The sequence below is a fragment of the Hibiscus syriacus genome, unplaced genomic scaffold, assembly GCF_006381635.1.
Source record: "Hibiscus syriacus cultivar Baekdansim isolate YM2019G1 unplaced genomic scaffold, ASM638163v2 tig00116965_pilon, whole genome shotgun sequence".
NCBI lineage: Eukaryota > Viridiplantae > Streptophyta > Magnoliopsida > Malvales > Malvaceae > Hibiscus > Hibiscus syriacus.
This window is the reverse complement of record NW_024063490.1, coordinates 4,659,104-4,682,811: the sequence shown is the minus strand read 5'-3', so window position 1 is coordinate 4,682,811 and position 23,708 is coordinate 4,659,104.

Below are 23,708 nucleotides of genomic sequence, written 5' to 3'. Positions count from 1 at the left end.
AAAAAAACGAACACAATCATTAAATTTTATCAAACTAATAACAATTTGGTATTTAAATACACAAACTTACAATAAAAATTAAATGGTAAATGATAACCAAATTACAATAACTAATATTAAATGGTAATAAACAAAATTAACTGAAATATATTTAAAAAAAGTCCAACAAATTTAACAAAATAAAGTAAGTATTAAATGAGAAATAATAAAAAATTACAATTAAACAAAATAAAATAAATACAAATATAATAAAAAAAATCTATCGATGCCTGCTTCGTGAATGTGTTCCGCAGGGCGGTGACTGTCAGTCTCGAGGAGGATTTCTTCGTATCACTGGTTCTGACTCCTTGCTGTCATCATCGTCATCATCGTCACCATCGTCGTCGTCGTCGTCGTCATCCTGAGCAGGTACATTAGGTTGATGAGGAGCTGATGAAGATGAAGCACCTCCATAGAATAAGGACCCTGGAGGTGTATGACTGACTATCCCACCGGCCTGCGAAAATTGGGAAAACCCAGACATCGCTGAGTGTGAAAACTGTATAGGAGATGTTTGTGCTACGGCCATGGGTGATGAGGCTGAACCCGCCAAATATCTAGCATATGAACCCCAAGTCAGATCTGCAAACATAGACCCATAATAGCCTCTAGGAGGGGTCATCTGTGACAGTGGCGGTGGCGGGGTCATAAAACCAGGTAAAGGCGGCGACGGTGGCATCTGGTAATGGAAAGGCGATGGCGGCATCATATATGGCTGCGATGGCTGCTGGGAAGGTCCTGCTGGTGCAGCTGAGGATGAACCAGAAGCACCTGTTCTCCGTCCACGAGTTGGGGAACGATGGTGCTGTGTCGATGAACATCTCTTTCGACGTCGTGGAAAGGTCTGCCCTAATGCATCCTCAGGAAGTAGAAACAGTTTCCCGTAACTGTTGAACCACTCATAATAATCCTCAGCATACATCAAGAAGTCAGTAAAAATGGGCTCTCTACGTGAAAGGCACCGATGTCGATCCTCCCACAACACGGCCCACTCATGATGCCTCACCAGCCAATCTGTATCTGTCTTGTCGCGTCTATCTAAGCTATTCAACTTGTCCATATTGCGAGGTGCTTCCGGAATTGGTTGAAAACAACCAAACTTCCGGAGCACGCGATCAGTGGAGTGCCACTCGACGGTCGCATAACAGATTAGAGGGACCATCGCCATCCAAACATCTGATGGACCCCTCAACTCAGGTGGGATCACCACCCTCACATCATCAGTAGAATATGACACCCATTCAAACTAAAACAAATAATATATAATTTTTATCAAAATAATAATCTAATTATATAACTATCATCTAAAATCGATTTTTATACATTAAAATTCATACCTGTGTGCCAGCCTTCTAATCGATTAGCACCCTAAATTTTCTAAATCATCAGGTAGCTCCTGATGATTTTTCCTATCAGTAGACCACCTATTCAAGGAAAAAAATTATTATACTTTGTATAAAATTATTAATATACAAAATCAGTTTTATAATTACCTCAGAAGTAGTAGAAATACGAATAGGTTCTTCACAACAGGACATAAAAAGGGCAATCGATACCATGCCCAAGACTGAAGCAGCAGGAGACATCCGCCGATAGCATTACGTCTGTAGTCAGTGGCTCCACACATTTCCCTGTACAGCAAATCCAAAACTGCCGAGCCCTAACTGAATGATCCGGCGAGACGAAAGTCGCTAAGATGTCGCAACCACATGTAGTGAACTAGGTTGCGTGATTTGTTCGGCATCAGTAACCCTCCTATCAACTGCAGTATGCATGCCCGTGTATACATCTTAACCTCATCCTTAGAGGCATCTGCGCTCAACTCCCGAAAATTGGCATCTAACCAATTTAACGGTATCCTACCTCCGATAAAATTTTCCTGGGCACGTCCTAGACTATCCCGACACAAAGTAGTCCAAGAACCGGAAGCTATCCCCGATATCACATCTCCATCCACCGGAAGCCCCAGGTGCATAGAAACATCCTCAAGCATGATCGTGCACTCTCCACACGGAAGATGGAATGTGTGGGTCTCCGGCCTCCACCGCTCTACTAAGGCAGAAATCAGGTCTGGCTCTATCTTACAGTGACCCTGATATCTACCTATGTAACTGAATCCAGCCTCTACTAAATACGGCAAGACACGGCTGGGTATCACTAACTTAAGATTCCTAATAAAATGATCTAATGCACGGTCCTTCTCCTAAAAATAAATAATTACAAAAATTAATTCTTACTCTAATAATCATGCATTAAATAAATCAACTAATTATTACTAATAATTTAAATTAAATTAAATCATTAAAATGTTACCGTATCAGCAAAGTGTCGAGATATTTAATTCTTAATCTAATAATCATGAATTAAATAAATCAACTAATTATTACTAATAATTTAAATTAAATTAAAACGTTAAAATGTTACTGTATCAGTAAAGTGTCATTAATTCTTAATCTAATAATCATGAATTAAATAAATCAACTAAATATTACTAATAATTTAAATTAAATTAAAACGTTAAAATGTTACTGTATCAGCAAAGTGTAGAGATATATGATTTCCATCCGAGCGAAGTAGAATGCCTTCCATTATATATCTACAAAAGAATTATATTAGTAAAATATTAAATAAAGTAAATACATAATAGTAAAAATATTATAAAATATACCTTAAAAAGATAGATTATTTGAGAGAAATTTAGAGAATTTGAGAGAATTTGGTGTTATAAAAGTGATTGAGGATGGGGGTATTTATAGGGAGGATGGGGACGTGTATTTAGGGGTATAGCGCCCCCATGCACCGCGCTATACCCCACGTGTCATATACCCAGGTACAGCGTGGATCAGGGGGCGCGCTATACCCAAGTGACGCCAGATCACCGTATATCGCGGGGCAGGGGGCGCGTTATACCCACGTGGCGCCAAATTAGCGTATAGCGCGGTTCAGGGGGGCGTTTTACTGCTACTGGTGTTAGATCGGGAAATATAATCCGACCGGTGTTAGATCGGTAAATATACCGATCACCGATGATTTATTGGGAAAATTGCCTCGGGTTGAACGTGGAAAAGATTATTATCGTCCTTAGCTGTTTGTAGAGATGTGTTTCTCTGTTCGGTGCTACATTATTTTATGTGGTTGCTTATTAACTTGTATGATTGAAAATTGATTGAAAGTATGTCTGACTACGAAATTAATTGTGATAAATATAAAAATGCCATATAATACTTGTTGAACTGTCATAATCGGAATATGATTGTGTATGTGTAATATGTGAATATGTTGAATTATCGAAATTGAAATACATGCTTCAAACTTTGGAATTATGTGAATATTTTTACATTCACATTGAATAAAAATAAGATATGTATATTATTTTGAATGTCATATTGAGTTAGCTTTTGATAGGGAAAGTTCAGTGCATTCACTCGACCAAGTGAATGTCACTTTCGGATTCTGTGGCCTTTGCTTTTATGGTGGAACACACTTCAGATGATGTGATTATAGTTAGAGTGGTTCTAAGGAACATACTCTTTGGATGGTGTGACAGAAGTTTGGGTGCATAAGCACTTGCATAACATTCAAAATTTATGATTATCACTATTTGATTCGGACTATGATTAATACCAATTGATTCAAATTATGTTATGACTTGTGTTTTTTTCACTTTAGAGACACGCTAAGCTTAATAACTTACATCACTGTAGTTTTTCTCTTTCAGATTCTTGAGTTAGGTGAACCGATACTTGAAGATTGATGACATTATTTAGATTTCATTATTTTTCATAGTATGAAATTTTATTCGGATTTCATTTTAAAATGTGGAGATAATATTTTTAAACCTAATTTATCATCCTTCAATTTTCCCTAAAATTTATATTCGATTCGATTTACCGAATTTTACCGGACTTTAATACTTTCTAGTTTTTAACACAATTTCCAGATCAGGAATATGATTTCAATAAAACCCCACTTTCAATAATAAATTATCTATTTATGGAATATTTTTTTGGGAAAATTACCACTCAGGTCTATGAACTTTTCCTAATTTTGGAATAATTTCTAGTTTTTAACAAAATAAACTATCAAGAATTTGATTTCAATAAAACCCTTATCTCAATAATAAACTATCCATGTATGGAATAATTTTTTTGGGAAAATTATCATAATTTCTTAATTCAAAATTTACATTTTGGTCACTAACTTTGTAAGACATTCAACTTTGTAAGGTTACGTATATATTCATGTTGCAGTCCAAGAATTTCATTAATTTATTTCTGTATTTTTCTGTGCAAAACGTGCACGGTTCTCTTTTCTATTCATTTTCCAATGGTCTTTCTGTCCTGCTGGAAAATGAGCCACATCTTAGACTTCATAATTCTTGCTTTCCAAAACCCCTCCATTGCAAGATTTCACCATTAGCCTAACTTACTTGGTCACTGTTAAGCTACGCATCCCCATTGTTTTTATCAGCTTATGTGGCTTTTCACACTTGCAAAAGGATGACCACATAAGCCTAATATATAACCTTGTACATATTTTCTTTTTTAATACATCATCTCATCCACATCTGTATCAGAAATTCAAACAATAGAAACAAATTTCATTGTGGAATATCTGGATTGCATTAGAACCATGATAATTGTTATTTTTCTATATTTTTCATGATACTGTCCCTGTATGAACAATATAACTCTATAACTACACTTAATGAATCTGATATGATAATAACCATTAAACAAATAAGCATGTGAAACATATTAAAATGAGATTGATAGAATATTTTACAGAATTTTTTATCGCCTTGACTGAATTTAGACACATTCTTCCTTGTAACCAAACATCATACTTGGTTATTCCTCTTAGAAGAATCAAATAACCTTTCTGACAACCAAATAATTACCAGGCAACATAAGAACAGTCATAAACTCCAAAAAGTTCTTGGAGCTGAAACAGCCTATTGAGTATTGACAAACCAAATTGTCCCAATATAATTTATGAAACATGACATCCTCAACGGGAATTCACATACCTTACCCCAGGGAGGGAGAGAAACATCATTTATAGGTTCACCATCTTGTTTCACCCCAAGATGATAAGAGTTTGAATTGATAAGAAACACGGGCATGTAATAGAACTCTGGAACCAACTCCTTCACATCACTTGTATTAGAAAGGCAATTCCTATATGTACTTTCAATGCTTTGAAAAAAGACGATCTGCATGATCAAATTTACCGCCCTGATGAAAAAAGATATATTATTATAGATTGTAAACTAAGAAATGATGCATATCAATGATAAACAAGGAAAGAAAACCATATTGCATTAAAGCCATGATAATAGCTAAAGTTCGCAAAAAACTGTAGCATTTATCATGCTCACACTAACATCTATCTCATAATATTACAATATCTTTTTTCCAGGAAAAACCCTAGGATTATGGAGTTCCCACCTTGGTTAAGTATTTAGGTGAAGGGGTATCTTAGTCATTTGCACTACTTAATGTTCTAACATTTGTCGGAATCGTCTTTCGGGTGGGCCCGGAATTGGGCTTCGACTTAGGAAAATGGATTAGGAGTAGCCACCGATCATTTATTTTAAACAAAATGGGTTGATCGGATATCTTATTTCTTACCTGATCTGTGTTTTACCAAAGATGTGTCGGATTCGGGAGTCGGTTACAGTCAAGGAAGGGTTACCACCCTTGAACTGTCCTTTCGATACTACATAATTTCCAGTTGTCTTTAATTAAGAAAATCGTAACTTTAAATTAAAAGGTAAAAGTTGATCCAAATTACTTACATCTGATTGGCTAAACGAAAACCCTTAAAAAGGCTTAAATGTTAAGTTTGGAACGAGAAGTCGAATTGGATTGAGATATAAAATGCTAATAAACAACCAAGATGAATATGATAATAAAAAAATAGCATAAGGAAAACAAATACAATGACAATAAATAAACAGAAAATAAAATGAAAAAAATAAGGGAAAATATAAAAAAAACATAAAGAAAAAGAAACAATAGTAAAAACAAAGACAAAATGAAAATGAAACGTACACAAAAGTAAAAATAATAATAAAAAAATATATAGAATATATACATATGTATAATAAGTTATCATAATTAATATAATAGGTAAAAACAATAGTTAAGAAAAATAATAGAGATATAAGATATTATGTAAAAATAAATAAATATATACATATATAATATAAAGTAGATAAAAAATAAAATCAGAAAAAACAATTAATATATATAATAATAGACGTATAAATAAAATATTAATATTGAAAAATAATCAAACGAAGATAATCATAATAAACGTAAAATAATAATAAATTTATAAATAAAATATTTAAAAATATATACATATATAAACTTGTATATATTTATATATATATATATATAATAATACAAATAATAAAAGGAAATAAATAAAAAATATTTGCATAATAAATAAAGGACAAATATGAAAGAAAAGTCGAAATTGGGGCCAAATTCAAAGACAATTGAGAATTAAAATTGATTTAGGGGGCGAAATTGAATGTTTTAAAACAAGGAGTGACCAAATGGAGATTTCTCCATTTATTTTAAAAACACGCGGATCCCATTTGCGGGTATGGGTCAGGTCGATCAGTTCGATGGGCTTACTTTATAACTTAAAAATCTTTTTAAAAATTGCATTTTCTCTCATCTCTTACCGAAGCCCCCTCTATCTCTCTCGTTCTCTCTCACCTGTTCTTCAGAAATTGAGAAGAGGGCTAATTTCCAGAACCCGATCGCCATATGTCGCCTCGCAAATATCAACTTTTCAACACCAATCGAAAGATCTTTTCACACTCACTCTGAAAATCACATTTGTTTTCGAAAAATAGCCTCGGGGGGAGAGTAAATCAGAGTTTGAAACTCTCAAAACCTCCCCCCTTAGTTCATCAGCTCCCTTTGCTTTTTTTTAAAAAATCTTTCGAGTTCTTGCAAAAAATAAGCACAAAGCAAACACTCCCACAACGCATGCAAGTGGAAATCAAACCGAAGGTAAGAAAATCATTACCTTTTTATTTCTTTTTGAAAAATAGCTTCGAATGCTTTTACAATGCTTTGAGTTTTGTGTGATTCTCCTGTGTAAATCGTGTGTGTCTATTGGGTGTTGATTAAAACTTATTTATAGCGCCTAATAGGAATGGCAACAGGTCGGGTTCAGGGCGGGTTTTGCTCGCCCCATCCCCGAACCCGAAATAAATCCCGATCCCCGACGGGTTTTTTATCGGGGTGCCCCGTCGAGGATTTTTTTGCCCCGTCCCCGAACCCGACCCGAAATATTATACCCAAACCCGAACCCGAAAATATTTTATATATAATTAATATAAAAAATATAAAATATTATATATATAATTAATATAAAAATATAAAATATTATATATATATATATATATATATATATATATATATAATCAGGGCGGGGCGGGGATACCTTTCCCCGAACCCGAACCCGACCCAAAAAAATCCCCGAAAAAAATCCCCGAACCCGAATCCGATATCATTAAACCCGACCCGAACTTGACCAGGTTTCGAGTTTCCCCGTCGGGTTCGGGTCATACTGCCATCCCTAGCGCCTAATATCCTATTTTTTGTGTTTGAATCATAGTAGAACACTAACAATATTATTGTGTTTGTTGGTGTCGTGGGTGTTGAGATCTTCGGCGTGGAACTCGGGTTGGAGGCGTGAGGATGACATTTGACCGAGTGACTGGGATGCGTGAAGCATGAAGGCTTCTCGAACAAAGGCATGCGGCACTTGGGGATAGACTTGCTAGGGTTCTAGAAACCCTAGTTGGTTCGTGTTAGAGCTGAGTCCAGCGGGTCTACGTGGTGGGCTGCACACGTGGGTTGTTGGGCCATTTTGTACTTCGGTTGTTTTTTATTTGTGTGTAACGGGTCTGGCTGTACAAAGCAAAGAAACTATATTAATATAATAATAATATCATATGTATATATATTATACGATGTACACAATGCACACTAAAATATGTAACACATATATACTATATAATATATAGTTATAAGCAATGACGAAATTGTGTGTTTACAGCTGCCCTCTTTGCTCATTGTCGTATAATGATAATAGAGAAAAAATTACAAGACACAAATTTCGTCCATATCGAATATCCTTTATCGTAGAGTTAAGATCCGATACTGAAACTGGTTTGTCAATGTAGATCACGAAATGACTCCCTCGTCGTGAGGTTGAGTTGAAACTGGAAAATTCTGAGCGCGAGATCCTTCGTCGTGAAATTGAAATCGAACTCAGAGTATTAGGAATTAGCTTCTGTATCATCTTCTGGCCCAAGATACTTCGTCGTCAAAGTGAAACTTGACTTGAAGACTTCGGAGTTGCTGTGTTACAGATGACTCATTCGTTGTGAAGTTGGGTCTATCTGTTGGGGTACAATACCCTTCGTTGTGAGGCTGGAATCATATATGGCCCCTTCGTCGTGAAGTTGAGCCTTGGAATTGGATATCCTTCATCGTGAAATTGAAATCCAATGTAAGTTGCTTTATTTTGAGGCCAATATCCTTCGTCGTGAAGTTGAAATTGACTCTGAAACTGGCACGTTTATTGACAGACACTCCTTCTTTGAGTTGGATATCCTTCGTTGTGAAGTTGAAATCCAGTATAGAGATGGATGATGCTTGTGTGCACGATTCCCTTCGTCGTGAAGTTGAAACCGCAGGTGGCCTATTAGTCGTGAAGCTGAGCCTGGAATTGGATATTCTTTGTCGTGAAGTTGAAATCCAAATAAGTTGTATTGTTTCAAGTCCAACATCCTCCGCTGTGAGGTTAAAATTGACTCTGAAACTGGAATGTTTATTAACAGACACTCATTCTTTGAGTTGGATATCCTTCGTCGTGAATTTGAAATCCAGTCTAGAGATGGATGCTGCTTGTGTGCACGATTCCCTTCGTCGTGAAGTTGAAACCGCGGGTAGCCCCTTTGTCATGAAGTTGAGCCTGGAATTGGATATCCTTCGTTGTGAAGTTGAAATCCAAGTAAGTTATATTGTTTCGAGTCCAATATCCTCCGCCGTGAAGTTAAAATTGGCTCTGAAAGTGGGAAGCCCCTTCATCGTAAAGTTGAGCCTCAAATGGCACGATATCCTCCGTCGTGGAGTTGAAATCGTAGATGTGTGGGTACGATATCCTCCATCGTGGAGTTGAAATCGTGGATGGCCCCTTCGTCATGAAGTTCAGCCTTGACTTGAATATCCTTTTTCGTGAAGTTGAAATCCAAGTATTATATGTTGCGGGTGGACACGATTCCTTTCGCCGTGAAGTTGAAACCGTGGATGTCCCTTTTGTTGTGAAGTTAGGCTTCGAGTTAGATATCCTTCGTCGTGAAGTTGAAATCTACTCTCGAACCAATTGTTTTGCTTCGAGTTCAATATCCTTCGCTGTGAAGTTGAAATTGACACAGAGTGAAACTGAAAGGTTGTTTGTTGACAGTCAGTCGTCCCTTCGCTGTGAAGTTGAGCTTGTGTTGTCTCGAGTCCAGTATCCTTCGCTGTGAAGTTAAAATTGACTTTGAATGAAACTGAAAAGTTGTTTGTTGACAGTCAGTCACCCCTTCACTGTGAAGTTGAGCTTGTGTTGTCTCGAGTCCAATATTCTTCAATGTGAAGTTGAAATTGACTCTGAATAAAACTGAAAAGTTGTTTGTTGACAGTAAACTTTTCTTGACTTAAGTTGTGCTGTAAAATTTCCTCTAAAAGAAGGATGCCCCCATTCCCGGGTCTAAACCGATCATAATTCTTTGGATGACCCCCTTCACGGGAAAGCCAAATTTTGTCAGTCGGATATCCTCCATCGTGGAGTTGAAATCTGGCTTGAAAACGTGAACTGGATCCGTTCTGAATTAGCTCTCGAACTCGTTTAAAGTTGATTCTAAGATCTGTCGATCTTTCAACGGAACCGTCTTTCAGTTGGGCCCGGAATTGGGCTTGGAATTGGGCTTCGACTTGGATTAAATGCTTAGGAGTCGCCACCGACCATTTTAAAACGAATTTAGGTGGGTCGGACACCATCTTACCTGATCTGCGTTGTACTAGAAACGTGTCGGGTTTGGGAGTCGATTACAGTCAAGGAAAGATTAACACCATTGAACCGCCCTTTGGTAACAATTAATTTGTCGGTTGTCTTTATTTGCGAAAATTTAAATTTAAATTGAAATTTAAAAAATATTCAATTCAAATTACTCACATTTGATTAGTTGGAATTCTAAAAAAAGACCAAAAAATGTTAGAGAATACTAATAATAATAATAAGCAAATATTAAAAAAATAACATATCAAAATAAAGAAAAAAATAAAAAAATAAAAAATTTAATAAGGATAAAATAAATAAATAAAAAATGATAAATAAAAATAGAAAAAAGAAACAAGATAATTTAAAAAGAAAATAGTGAATGAATAAAAAAAGAATCGAAATTTGAAATCGATAAAATAAAAAAAAAATAACATGAAAAAAAGAGGAAAAAAAGGATAAAATAAAAATTAGTGGATCGGATTGAAACGAATCGAAATTAATGGGCTAAATTGGTATTAGAAAAATGATCTGCAAAATAAAAAATAAAAAGTGAGGGCCAATTCATAAAAATATAAAAATATAAACAGGGACTAAATTGATTAAATTGGAAATATGGAGGCAAATTTACATATGGTGACCAAATTGAATTGTGACTCAAACATTCAGAGACTGCGGAAAGGATTTAAAAATCCTGTAATTACACTATGGCCCCTCGTATATAAATGGGTCAAAACACCTTTTACCATTTCATTTCTCCCCATTTCCTGATATCATCATCTCTCTTCTCTTTAAATCCTCTCAACAAGCCCTTTTCGGCCAATGGCTGGTCGAAACCTAACGATTGCCCACCGCAAAGCGGCGGTCGGAAAAACTAAACCGAGCAAAAATATTTCCTTTAACCTCGTACACCCAAATCCGAGACTCAATACACCGAAACTTACCCCTACCAGCGTAGATCTAGGCGTAAAGATTCAATTTTTACCCTTAAATTCCTTCATATCTCGACGTTCTCCGCTCTTCACAATGGTGCTTTTCCTCGCGCCAGGGCCTTCGATCTCTTCCTTGCTATATTTTGCTTTGTATTTTGGTTGTATTTGGTATTAGTGGTTTGATGGTTTATGGTTTGTGTTTGCCCTATTTTTGGGTTGTTTGTGTTTCGGCTTCTGGCCGATTGGTTTGCTGTTTCTGTTCTCGTTGGCTCTCGGTTTGTTGTTGTTGGTCCACTGTGATTGTTGTTTGTTTACTGTATTGGTTTTAATCTGTTAGGTTCTCTCGATGATGTACTGTTTGGTGTTGTTTTCTCGCCGTGGTTCCCCCCGATGGCAGTGTTGTGGTGGGGTATTTATACTCACCACCGGCCGTTAGTTAGTTCTGAAATACGAGGCTCATCGTTGATGTTGTGGCCGGTCATCCCGGGATGGGTCAGTCCAGGGATTTCGCCGACCGTTTCGCGTGACTGATACTTTGACTCCTGTACGATGCGGTGATTGAATATGTCATTTAGGGTTTCCAAACCCCCAAACCTAACCTTGCTATTGGGATGGTTCAGGCCCCAAGACCTTTTGGACTGTTATTGGACTTGAAACGGAAAAAAATAAAAATAAAAATAAATAATGATAATAATAATAATAATAAATAATAATAATATATCCTAAAATATATAATATATATATTTCAAAAACATTTTTTTAAATTATATATTATATTAAAAAATTTCCAAAACTATATATTATATAGTTTTCAAAAATTATTTTAAAATATTATATAAGTTTTCAAAAAAAATGTTTTTAAAATTATATATTATATAATTTTTCAAAAAATGTTTTTAAAATTATATATTATATAATTTTACCAAAAATGTTTTTTTCAAAAATATATATTATATAATTTTTCAAAAACTATTTTTAAAACTATATATTATATATAATTTTTCAAAAATGTTTTAAAAACTATATACAATATAAGTTTTCAAAATGTTTTAAAAACTATACAATATATAAATGTTTTCAAAACTATATATTATAAATTTTAAAAATATTTTCAAAAACTATATAATATATAAATTTTCGAAAATCGTTTTCTGAAAATTATATATTATATTTTGTCAAAAACATTTTCACAAAATATATTACTATATACATGTATATATATATATATATATATATATATATATATATATATATATATAAACAAAATAACTCCAGGAGAAAATGAGTGTCTACAGCTGCCCCTCTTTGTCCTTTTTCATGGAAAGAAAAATATGACAAAGATAAAAGGACACAAATTTTCGCTCGGTGGAGCTGAAAATTGATTTGGATTAGGAATAACTCCCTGTCAAATTTGAGTTGCGGATGACCCCTCCATCACGAAGTCGAGTCTATGTTGATATGATATGGAATTAAAATCGTAGTTCGAAATTTGAATCGGGATATGGCTTCAAATTGCAGTCCACCTCGGTATTCTTCTCGGTTTAAAGATCTTAGTTGAAAAATTCGACTGGAAAGTAGTTCCTTAACTCTACCATGTGGTTGATAAGCCCTCGAGCTGAATGAAATCGAACTTGAAGGTTCATCGTTGACAAATAACTTTTCTCGACTTAAGCTATACTGCCGGGAAACGCTTTTTTGTTACTAAGGTACGGTTAACCTGAGTCTTCTTCTCGAGTTGAAAACCTTGATTGCAACCGAACAATAGTGTGGTTGAGGTGTCATCGAGCTAAATGGAACCGAACTCGACAATTTTATTGACAAATAGCCCTTCTTGCCTTGAGATATTCTGTAAATTTGGGTTTGCCTATGAGCTGAATGTAATCGAACTCGAAGGTCTTCGGTTGACAGATAACCCTTCTCGACTTAATCTATGCTGCAAATGATGTGTCTTAGAGCTGAGCGTAGTCGAACTCGAAGGTCTTTGGTTGGTAGATAACCCTTCTCGACTTAAGTTATGTTGCAAATGATATGCCTTGGAGCTGAACGTAGTTGAACTCGAGGGTCTTTGGCAGATAGCCCTTCTCGACTTAAGCTATGCTGCAAATGATGTGCCTTGGAGCTGAGCGTAAACGAACTCGAAGGTCTTTGGTTGGAAGATAACCCTTATCGACTTAAGTTATGTTGCAAATAATATGCCTTGGAGCTGAGCGTAGTCAAAATCGAAGGTCTTTTAGTGACATATAACCCTTCTAGCCTTGAGTTATACTGTAAATGATGTGCCCTCGAAGCTGAGTTAATCAAACTTGAGGGTCTTTGGCAGATAACCCTTCTCGACTTAAGCTATGCTGCAAATGATATGCCTTGGAGCTGAGCGTAGTCGAACTCGAAGGTCTTTGGTTGACAGATAACCCTTCTCGACTTAAGTTATGCTACAAATGATATGCCTTGGAGCTGAGCGTAGTCAAACTCGAATGTCTTTTGGTGACAGATAACCCTCCTAGCCTTGAGTTATGATGTAAATGATGTGCCCTCGAAGCTGAGTGTAATCGAACTCGAGGGTCTTTGGCAGATAGCCCTTCTCGACTTAAGCTATGCTGCAAATGCTGTGCATTAGAGCTGAGCGTAGTCGAACTCGAAGGCCTTTGGTTGGCAGATAACCCTTCTCGACTTAAGTTATGCTGCAAATGTTGTCTTTAAAAAAAATATCTTCCCTTCACAGGTCTAGGCCGGTCATAGTTCTTCAGGTGATTCCTCTAAGCGGGTATGAACCAAATGAGACGATCTTTAAATGAATCCCCTTTTACAAAAATCCCACTGATAAATTCTGACATCTGGATATCTTTCATGAATTGAAATCTGACTTGAAGACATTAACTTGAAACATGATGTTCATTGTTGAGTTGAGCTGAACTAGATTTGTTCTGAATTGGTTCTCGAACCTATCTAAAATTGATTCTGAGATCTGTAGTTATGTCATGCCGGTTGAGATGTAGCTTCTCACTGTTGAGTTAAGCAACCACCATCGTTCTATAAAGGCGCTTGTAAATCGAGTATCCTTCATCCTGAAGTCAAAACTTGACTCTAAAAGCTGCAAAGAAATATGTATGTTAAAATGATGAATGTGATGCACCTAAGTATGTCTAAGATGCATGCAACATGAATAAATTATGTGTTATTTCTTGGATTGAGTCTCACGCTTTATCTGCCAATCTGGTCATTGGAATTGATCGTGCCCCATTCTCTTTCTGAGCTTTGGCTTTACAGACCTTTCAAATATGAGATTGTTCTGTTTGAAAATGTTTTTCTCCTTTTTCTTGTTTTAGGAGGGGAAAGGATAAAAAATGTTGAAAAATATTGCTCCTTAATTCATGCTCGCAATTGAATCAAATTATAAACATGAATTCAAAGTATATCAAAGGAATCAATAGCTTTTTTAATGCTTTCAGAGTTATAGCTCTTTGAAAAATATTCAAGTGGATGAGTTGGCTTTAGGTTGACCTAAGGTTTCAGCCAAAAACATGTCATTTTTTTGTTATTGCAACTTGCTTTTTCTTTGGCTTGACATTTTAATTGGATGCTGACAAAATGACGCAACTAGCATTATCAATTGCTAGACTTTCTATTTCGGTTCTCTAAAATCTTTCATTTGTAGGCTCCTCTAACAAAGGCAGTGCTAAAAATATCGGTCTAAAAATGAAATTCCTGAGTGCTCGTGTGAAGTTGACTATAACAGGTGTTCCTTAACTCCCTTAGTCCATTTTACCGAAACTCTTTATTTAAATTTGCCATTAAATGGATGGTTGGATCCATAAAGCCGGGGCGTTTAACCAATTGCTCTAGAGGGACAACTTAATATATAAACACCTTTATCAGGTTAGCTGAATCTTATCCATAAAGCCGGGGCGTTTAACCAATTGCCTTAGAGGGACAGCTCAAGCTTTATTGTATAGCATAATTACCTTTATCAGGCTAGCTGAATATTATCCATAAAGCCGGGGCGTTTAACCAATTGCTCTAGAGGGACAACTCAAGCTTTATTGTATATATAATATTATAATCTGGGTATACAACTCCAATTTCTTAAGTTTGTCTAGAAGAACATGTTATAGTCTAGGTGTTTTTGAAAGTCAATGAATCTCATCTTTAGAGTTCAATTTCCAAGCAACTGACTTAAACTAGATTTACCTACTCGACTATTCCATCTGTGAAGATCATGATCATCACTGAATGTCTTAAATAAAAAGCATAGTAATGTCATATGCAAAAGGATGCCCCATGTTGTCCGCACCTTATGAAAGGAAAAGGTTATATTGGCTAATTACAAGAGCAGGATACGATGTTTGAGGGTATATTCTGGTTAAGGTCAAGGTCCTTGTTTTAAATCATGTCACTTTGTCAAAGATCTGTAACTTTGAACCATTTGCAGAGTTTCTTAATTCAGTTGATATTCAAATAATTGCAAGTTTGTAAATGTGATTCATTGCTCGTCATCATTAAAGTAACATAAATTTATTCAAATGTTCTTACAAAAAACTTGAGAAAAGATGAAAAAAATGAACTCAAATAGAATGCCTCAAAATTGAATAAGGCCTCATCAGGATGCCCCATTTGCCATGACTCTTTCTGCTTTGGGAGTGTCATCGCTTTCATCATAAAATTCCAGCTTTTTTCCGTTCATCATTAGCTGGATCAAGGCTCTAAATTCAGTACATACTTGTACATCATGTCCATCTTCATTGTGATAACAACAATGACTTCCACATTTGTAATCTGATGTGCTAGAATGTGGTGCAATAAACCCCGCATTTATCATTTTCCTCCATACTCAAGCAAGATGTGTCTTCACTTCGAAAACTCTGGTTTTGGCCTTTTTACCCTTTTCCTCGGTGATTGCACTTTCCTTATTCTCTTGATGATTAGGTAGAGGGTTTTGTGCAACGTGGGGTGATTCTGAATTGTTAAAATAAATCCAACCCCTGTTGTGCATCCTTTGGATAACCCTCTTAAAGGGGAGGTAATTTTCAATAGTATTCCCCGAAACACCGCCATGATATTCACAAAGTGCATTTTTGTCATACCACTTGGGGTATGGGGGCTTTAGAGGTATCTCAGGATAGGGTGACACCACATGTGCGTCAAACAGTTGTTGGTAGAACACCTTGTATGTCATGGGAATGGGATCGAAATACTCATTTTCTCTCCTTGGTTCTTGCCTAGAAAAGGGTACAGCTGTAAACGATTTTGAAATGTTGAAATACAACCCCTGTTGTACATCCTTTGGATAACCCTCTTAAAGGGGAGGTAATTTTCAATAGCATGCCCCAAAACACCGCCATGATATTCACAGAGTGCATTTTTGTCATACCACCTGGGGTATGTGGGCTTTAGAGGTATCTCGGGATAGGGTGACACCACATGTGCGTCAAACAGTTGTTGGTAGAGCACCTTGTATGTCATGGGAATGGGATCGAAACACTCATTTTCTCTCCTTGGTTCTTTCCTAGAAAAGGGTACAGCTGTAAACGATTTTGAAATGTTGATCATATCTCTTTCTTTCTTCTTAAGAGGAGGTTTTCTACTCGTCCTACCTCCTGGTTTAATGGTAATTTCTAAACTCGTTGTTTTGACCTCTTCATCAAATTTCAGAATGCGGTAACTATTCGAATTATCATGAAGTCCTGGTAAGATTATGGGTGAGACAACCACTTGCGGGGTAGGTGGCATGGTTACCCTTTCGATGAGCCTGCCCCAGGAGCATTTGTTTGACGTAGGCCAACTAACTTGGCAATGATCTGATCGACCAAGGACTCTTAGCCTTTCATGATTACATCTAGGGTACTCTAGCTATTCTGATTTATCTTTTCTTCTAACTATCTCTGGAGCTTCAACATGTTATCTTCTATCTGAGTAATTCTGGCTTCCATCTTCTTTTCGATTTGAATGAGGACGACACGTGTCCGAAGCTTGTGGAGGTATGTCGAGTGTTTGTACCCTTCCATTATAAAAATCTCTTGTTAGTTCATGTGAATGCAATGAAAAAAAGAAAATTATGCGAAATATGCAAGAATGCATGATGCATGAAATGTTCGAGGCATTGATCCAAAAAATGTGCCTGCTATTCTGAATAATCCTTATTGGGGACAAAAGTGTTACGTCTGAAGAGATAATTTTTTTGATAGTATAGATCCCGCACAACTTTTGACAAGTTGATTTGTCTTCCGCCTTTTTTTCACTTGTTGAATATCCTGTCAAACCATTTCGGCTGCTTTGGCTAAACTTGAGCAGGTGACGAGTTGCTTGCCCCCAAAAAGGTCTTGAGTAACTGCATCTCTGGCTTTCACTCTATGTCGAGCTTGTTCCAAACGAAAGTGCCATTGGAGCCCTCCATCCGAAATTTATCGGCTTGTTTCTTGAATTCGTCAATAATGGTTTCCAACTTAACTAGAGTTTCACCATCTTGATCTCGTAGTTTTTGAAAGGACCGTCTTGCCCCTACAACCTTTGTCAGCTCATCACGGTCCATCCTGAGTATTCTCTGAACATAGCTGGATTTCTAAGCTTTTCATCTCTTTGTATTATAACCCCTTTGTCCATTAATGTAGATTATTCATGTTTAACAAACACGTCTTTGGTGGACCAACACCTCTTTTAAATGATGCGAATGATGAAAACAAAATAAAAGAGGACAAAAATAAAAAAGTTAGTGAGGTAAATCAAAATAATAATAAAATGAAAAATCCTACCCCATATGATTCGTATACCTACCTAGACATGATCTCTATCCCGCATGCTAATTTCAAACAAATCCTAACCACATATTTGTCTAGTTTGCATACTTTGAACAGAAAGTAAAGCAGGAAACAAAGTAGCCTAGGGTTTGGAATGAGGTTTTGGGGTGGGTTCTAATTCCCTGTACTCTCCCGGTTTAGGTTCTAAAAAAGGTACTCGAGTTCACCTTGCTAGTGCCCCCTTGGGCTTGCCAGACCCTTAGTCCTAAGCCCATCACAAGCTTATGTGGACTAAGTTAAACTCGAGAGGATACATTCCCTTATGCCCATACGGGGAATAAATTCACACGAAGACATAAGGTATATGAATCCTGAAGGTTACTTGTTAGGCCCATACGGAGAATAAATTCCCACGAAGGCGTCACTTTCTCCCCCACTTAAAAGGGTTCGGAGCTCGGGTATAGAGTTAGAGATGACAATTTTAAAAAATCTGAAATCATTAAAAAACTTTAGTATAATTATTTATTTGAAAAAATAATCAAAGATAAATAATAAAAATTGAATAAATAATTTAAAATTTAAACTTGTAATTTTCGCTAAAAAAGACAACCGAAAATTAATTTCGGCCTGACTCACTTACCTGTCCCCAGCGGAGTCGCCAAGCTGTCGGAACCGTCTTTCGGTTGGGCTTGGAATTGGATTAAATGCTTAGGAGTCGCCACCAACCATTTTAAAACGAATTTAGGTGGGTCGGACACCATCTTACCTGATCTGCATTGTACCAGAAACGTGCCGGGTTCGGGAGTCGGTTACGGTCAAGGAAGGATTAGCACCCTTGAACCGCCCTTTCGATACCAATTAATTTGCCGGTTATCTTTATTTGTGAAAAATAAAATTGAAATTGAAATTTAAAAAAATCAATTCAAATTACTCACATTTGATTAGTTGGAATTCTAAAAAAAAGACTGAAAAATGTTAGAGAATAATAATAATAATAATAATAATAATTATTATTTAAAAAATAACATATCAAAATAAAGAAAAAATAAAAAATTTAATAAGGATAAAATAAATAAATCAAAAATGATAAATCAAAATAGAAAAAAATTAAAGAAAAAAAGAAACATGATAATTTAAAAAGAAAATAGTGAAGGAATAAAAAAAGAATTGAAATTTGAAATAGATAAAATAAAAAATAACATGAAAAAAAGAGAAAAAAATGATAAAATAAAAATTAGAGGATCGGATTGAAACAAATTGGAATTAATGGGCTAAATTGGTATTAGAAAAATGATCTGCAAAATAAAAAATAAAAAGTGAGGGCCAATTCACAAAAATATAAAAAATATAAGTATGGACTAAATTGATTAAATTGGAAATATGGAGGTAAATTTACAGATGGTGACCAAATTGAATTGCGACTCAAACATTCATGGACTGCGGAAAGGATTTAAAAATCCTGTAATTGCACTATGACCCCTCGTATATAAATGGGTCAAAACACCCTTTACCATTTATTCCTCCCCATTTCCTGATATCATCATCTCTCTTCTCTTTAAATCCTATCAACAAGCCCTCTCCGGCCAATGGTCGGCTGAAACCCGACCACCGCTCGCCGCAGAGCGGTGGCCGGAAAAACTAAACCCGAGCAAAAATATTCCCTTTAACCCCGTATACCCAAATCCGAGACCCAAGACACCGAAACTTACCCCTACCAGCGTAGATCTAGGCGTAAAGATTCGATTTTTACCCTTAAATCCCTTCGTATCTCGACATTCTCCGCTCCTCACATTGGTGTTTTTCCTCGTGCCAAGGGCTTCGATCTCTTCCTTACTATATTTTGCTTTGTATTTTGGTTGTATTTGGTATTTATGGTTTGATGGTTTGTGGTTTGTGTTTACCCTATTTTTGGGTTGTTTGTGTTTCAGCTTCTGGCCGATTGGTTTGCTGTTTCTGTTCTCGTTGGCTCTCGGTTCATTATTGTTGGCCCATTGTGATGGCTATTTGTTTACTGTATTGGTTTCGATCTGTTGGGTTCTCTCGATGATGTACTGTTTGGTGTTGTTTTCTCGCCATGGTTCCCCTCGATTACAGTGCTATGATGGGGTATTTATACCCACCACCGGTCGTTCGTTAGTTTTGAAATACGGGGCTCATTGTTGATGTTGTGGCCGATCATCCCGGGATGGGTCAGTCCCGGGAATTTCGTCGGTCGTTTCGAATGACTGATACTTTAACTCCTGTACGATGTGGTGATTGAACATATCATTTAGGGTTTTCAAACCCCCAAATCTAACCTTCCTGTTGGGCTGGTTCAGGCCCCAAGACCCTTTGGACTGTTATTGGACCTGAAACGGAAAAAAAATAAAAATAAAAATAAATAATGATAATAATAATAATAATAAATAATAATAATAATAATATATCCTAAAATATATAATATATATATTTCAAAAACATTTTTTAAAATTATACATTATATTAAAAAATTTCCAAAACTATATATTATATAGTTTTCAAAAATTATTTTAAAATATTATATAAGTTTTCAAAAAAATGTTTTTAAAATTATAAATTATATAATTTTTCAAAAATGTTTTTGAAATTATATATTATATAATTTTACCAAAAAGGTTTTTTTAAAACTATATATTATATAATTTTTCAAAAAATGTTTTTAAAACTATATATTATATAATTTTTCAAAAATGTTTTAAAAACTATATACTATTTCAAAATGTTTTAAAAACTATACAATATATAAATGTTTTCAAAACTATATATTATATATTTAAAAAAAATTCAAAAACTATATAATATATAAATTTTCGAAAATCATTTTCTGAAAATTATATATTATATTTTGTCAAAAACATTTTCACAAACTATATTACTATATACATGTATATATATATATATATATATATATATATATATATGTATATGTATATATACTGAAATCTATATATATATATAAACAAAATAACTTCGGACAAAAATGAGTGTCTACAACATTAATAAAGGATACTACCAAATTGGTCTACTCCTGCAATTAAACTTTTTTTTTATAGAAAAGATAGTCCCGTTAAAAACCCCTTCATAACCGTCAAGCTACAAAGGTAGCTCAAAGGACATTGGAAGGAGAAAAAGAGTGTCTTGAAATTTTATTACTAAAAACCAGATACAACATGAGTACTAAAGACCAAAATGCATCCAAACATCACCTACCACCGAACAACAAAACAACCCAGTACATATCATCTAACCAATCCCTAATTTAGCATACTCATCTGCCTTGTAATTGACACCTCTCATAATATGCCTAATAATCACACCCCTACTTGACACAATATTAGCAATGTCAATCACCACTATCTTAAACAAAGGAGTACAAGCAGCTGGATTATTGATCTAGCCTAATGCAACTAAACAGTCAGATTCTAAAATTAGCCTTTCTATTGACGCCCACTCCGAATCCAAATATAGTTGCAAACCCCTCTTGATAGCCAACAATTATGCCAAAATTCGAGGACAAGAACCAACTTTCTCAGAAAAAGAATCCAACATTACACCATATTCGTACTGAAGCAAACCACGTATGCCACCCTTCTGCCAATGATTATCCATAGCACCATCCACGTTTACCTTAAAGAAACCTGGCAGAGGTGGAGACCAGCTTTCACAAATAAAAGAAACCCTTTTTAAACACTGGTAGGAGTCTTCTAGCGAAAGATCGCCCACTAGACTGTCAAAAAGGCCTGAATGATTTTGAAACTTTGAAGAAAATCATGATGCCACTCTGAATCTAGCCAAGAAAAAAGCTGAACTCGATCAAGATTCCCTTTATTAAAAACAATTTCGTTTATTTGCTTCTAAATCGATCACAAGATTGCTCCAGGAATAAAGGTCCATATGGACGAATGCGAGACCAAACCAAACTAGGCTGAGAGTAAAACAGTCGGACTCTCGGGGATAGCAAAAGAGATATTACACATGCTCAACGCACTCGTCCAAAGACCCCAAGAGACATTGAAAGAAACAAATAGATGAGAAGCTAGTTCTGGATAAGCGCCACACAAGGGACACGATTTATCCTCAATTCTCACTACATCACGCTTAACTAATTCGACTTTTACAGCCACTTTGTTGTGAACCACCTGCCACACGAAAGACTACACTCGAGGAGGGGCAACCCCAAGCCATACATATTTTGATTGAAAAAACGCCGCTAAAAACATGTTTTGCTGTAGTGTACTGATAGTGTTTATCTTTTACCATAGATAATGATGTTTGTTTGTATATATCATTTGTCTTAATTAAAATTTTAACATATTTTTATATAATTAAGTTATTCTTATTTTAATATCTTTTTTATCTTTATCATTTTTATATTTAATAAAAACAACTGTTATTATTAATTAAAAGGGCTTAAGTATGAAAAAGGTGTTCAACCTTTCAGTGTAGTGTCTAACGTTTATTTCGTTCCAGTTTGGTGCGTAATGTTTCATTCTGTTACTCAAAACAAGACAAGCCGTGACATACCGTTAAGTTTGACGGTTAACCCATTAAAAATGTCATATGGAATATTTTTTTAATATTGTCAATCAGTAATTGTCAGCTCTCACCAAACATTTTAACAAGCAATACAAAAAACCAAGTTTTGCGTTATTGATCGCTTCAAAATAATCTATACCATGTCATGTCCCTCGGGTTAACTAACATTAAACATCAAACTGAGGCAAGAAATTATGTCTCTCCGGTGTAAATGACAGCAAAGATAACTTGATAGGATTAAATGACTTAAAGAATATAAACAAGTCACAACAGGTATGTTTTGTATAGACACAAATGACTCGTGCAGTTATATCACTGAAATTAAATACATCATGCTATGCCATCCAACTCTACTATACTTTTTGGGTATAGATTCATTGGCAAAGCAAGAGCAGCCTCTCGGGATAACAGATACGATCTTGGTTTTTTTTTTCAAGATGCAAAAGGGGAAAACACATACCTCTCTTGCACGTCGGGAAGAGCAGCCTGCTCTAGACTTTGTTGCAATTCCAATTGGTATTGTGCATTCTTAAACATATATCCAGTCATCATAACATTGTACATGAGCTGTTCAAGATTTTCAGCAACCTAAAGGAAAATCAAAGAAATCCAAATGATTGTTTAAACCAACACTAATCAAGTTCAGTAACACTAATAAAACATAATGAAAATATAAACGAAGAACACATGTCGTGCATTCTCGAAAACATATCCAGTAATCATAACACTATACACAAGTTGTCCCAAGATTTTCAGCAACCTAAAGTGAAATTAAAGAGCTCCCAATCATTATCTAAACCAACAAATGTATAGTTCGATTACACTGATAAAAACAGTCAAAATCGAAGCAAGGAACATCTATTATCATAATATGCTTACAGTGGTGACCGTCACAGCAAAGAATTGAGGGGGAAGTGTTCCAATCATGTTTGTCATTCGGTAAACGAATCTAATTCTACAAATCTGAAATAGAAGAGTCCGGGAACCGGGCCGAAGGAAGCGAAATTTAAATCAGGTGGATATGAAACGGCGAAGGTGGCGCGGAGCGTGAAGCCTGCGGGCGGAGATTCCTGCAATGGCAGCTCTGGTAGTGTGGCAAAGGAATCAGCTAAAAACTCAGTGCGAGTTGACCTGAGGGAAACCGGTGACTCGCCAGAGCACGGAGAGCCTTTTTTTTTCTTAATATTAAAAAATATGCCAGATGGCATTTTAAATTGGTTAACGATTGAACTTAATGGTCCATCACGGTTTGACTCATTTTGAGTAAAGGAATAAAACGTTAGACACTAAACTAAAACGAAATAAACGATAGACACTAAACCGAAAAATGACATAGATTGGATACATTTTATATACTTAAGCCATTAAAAAGTTATTC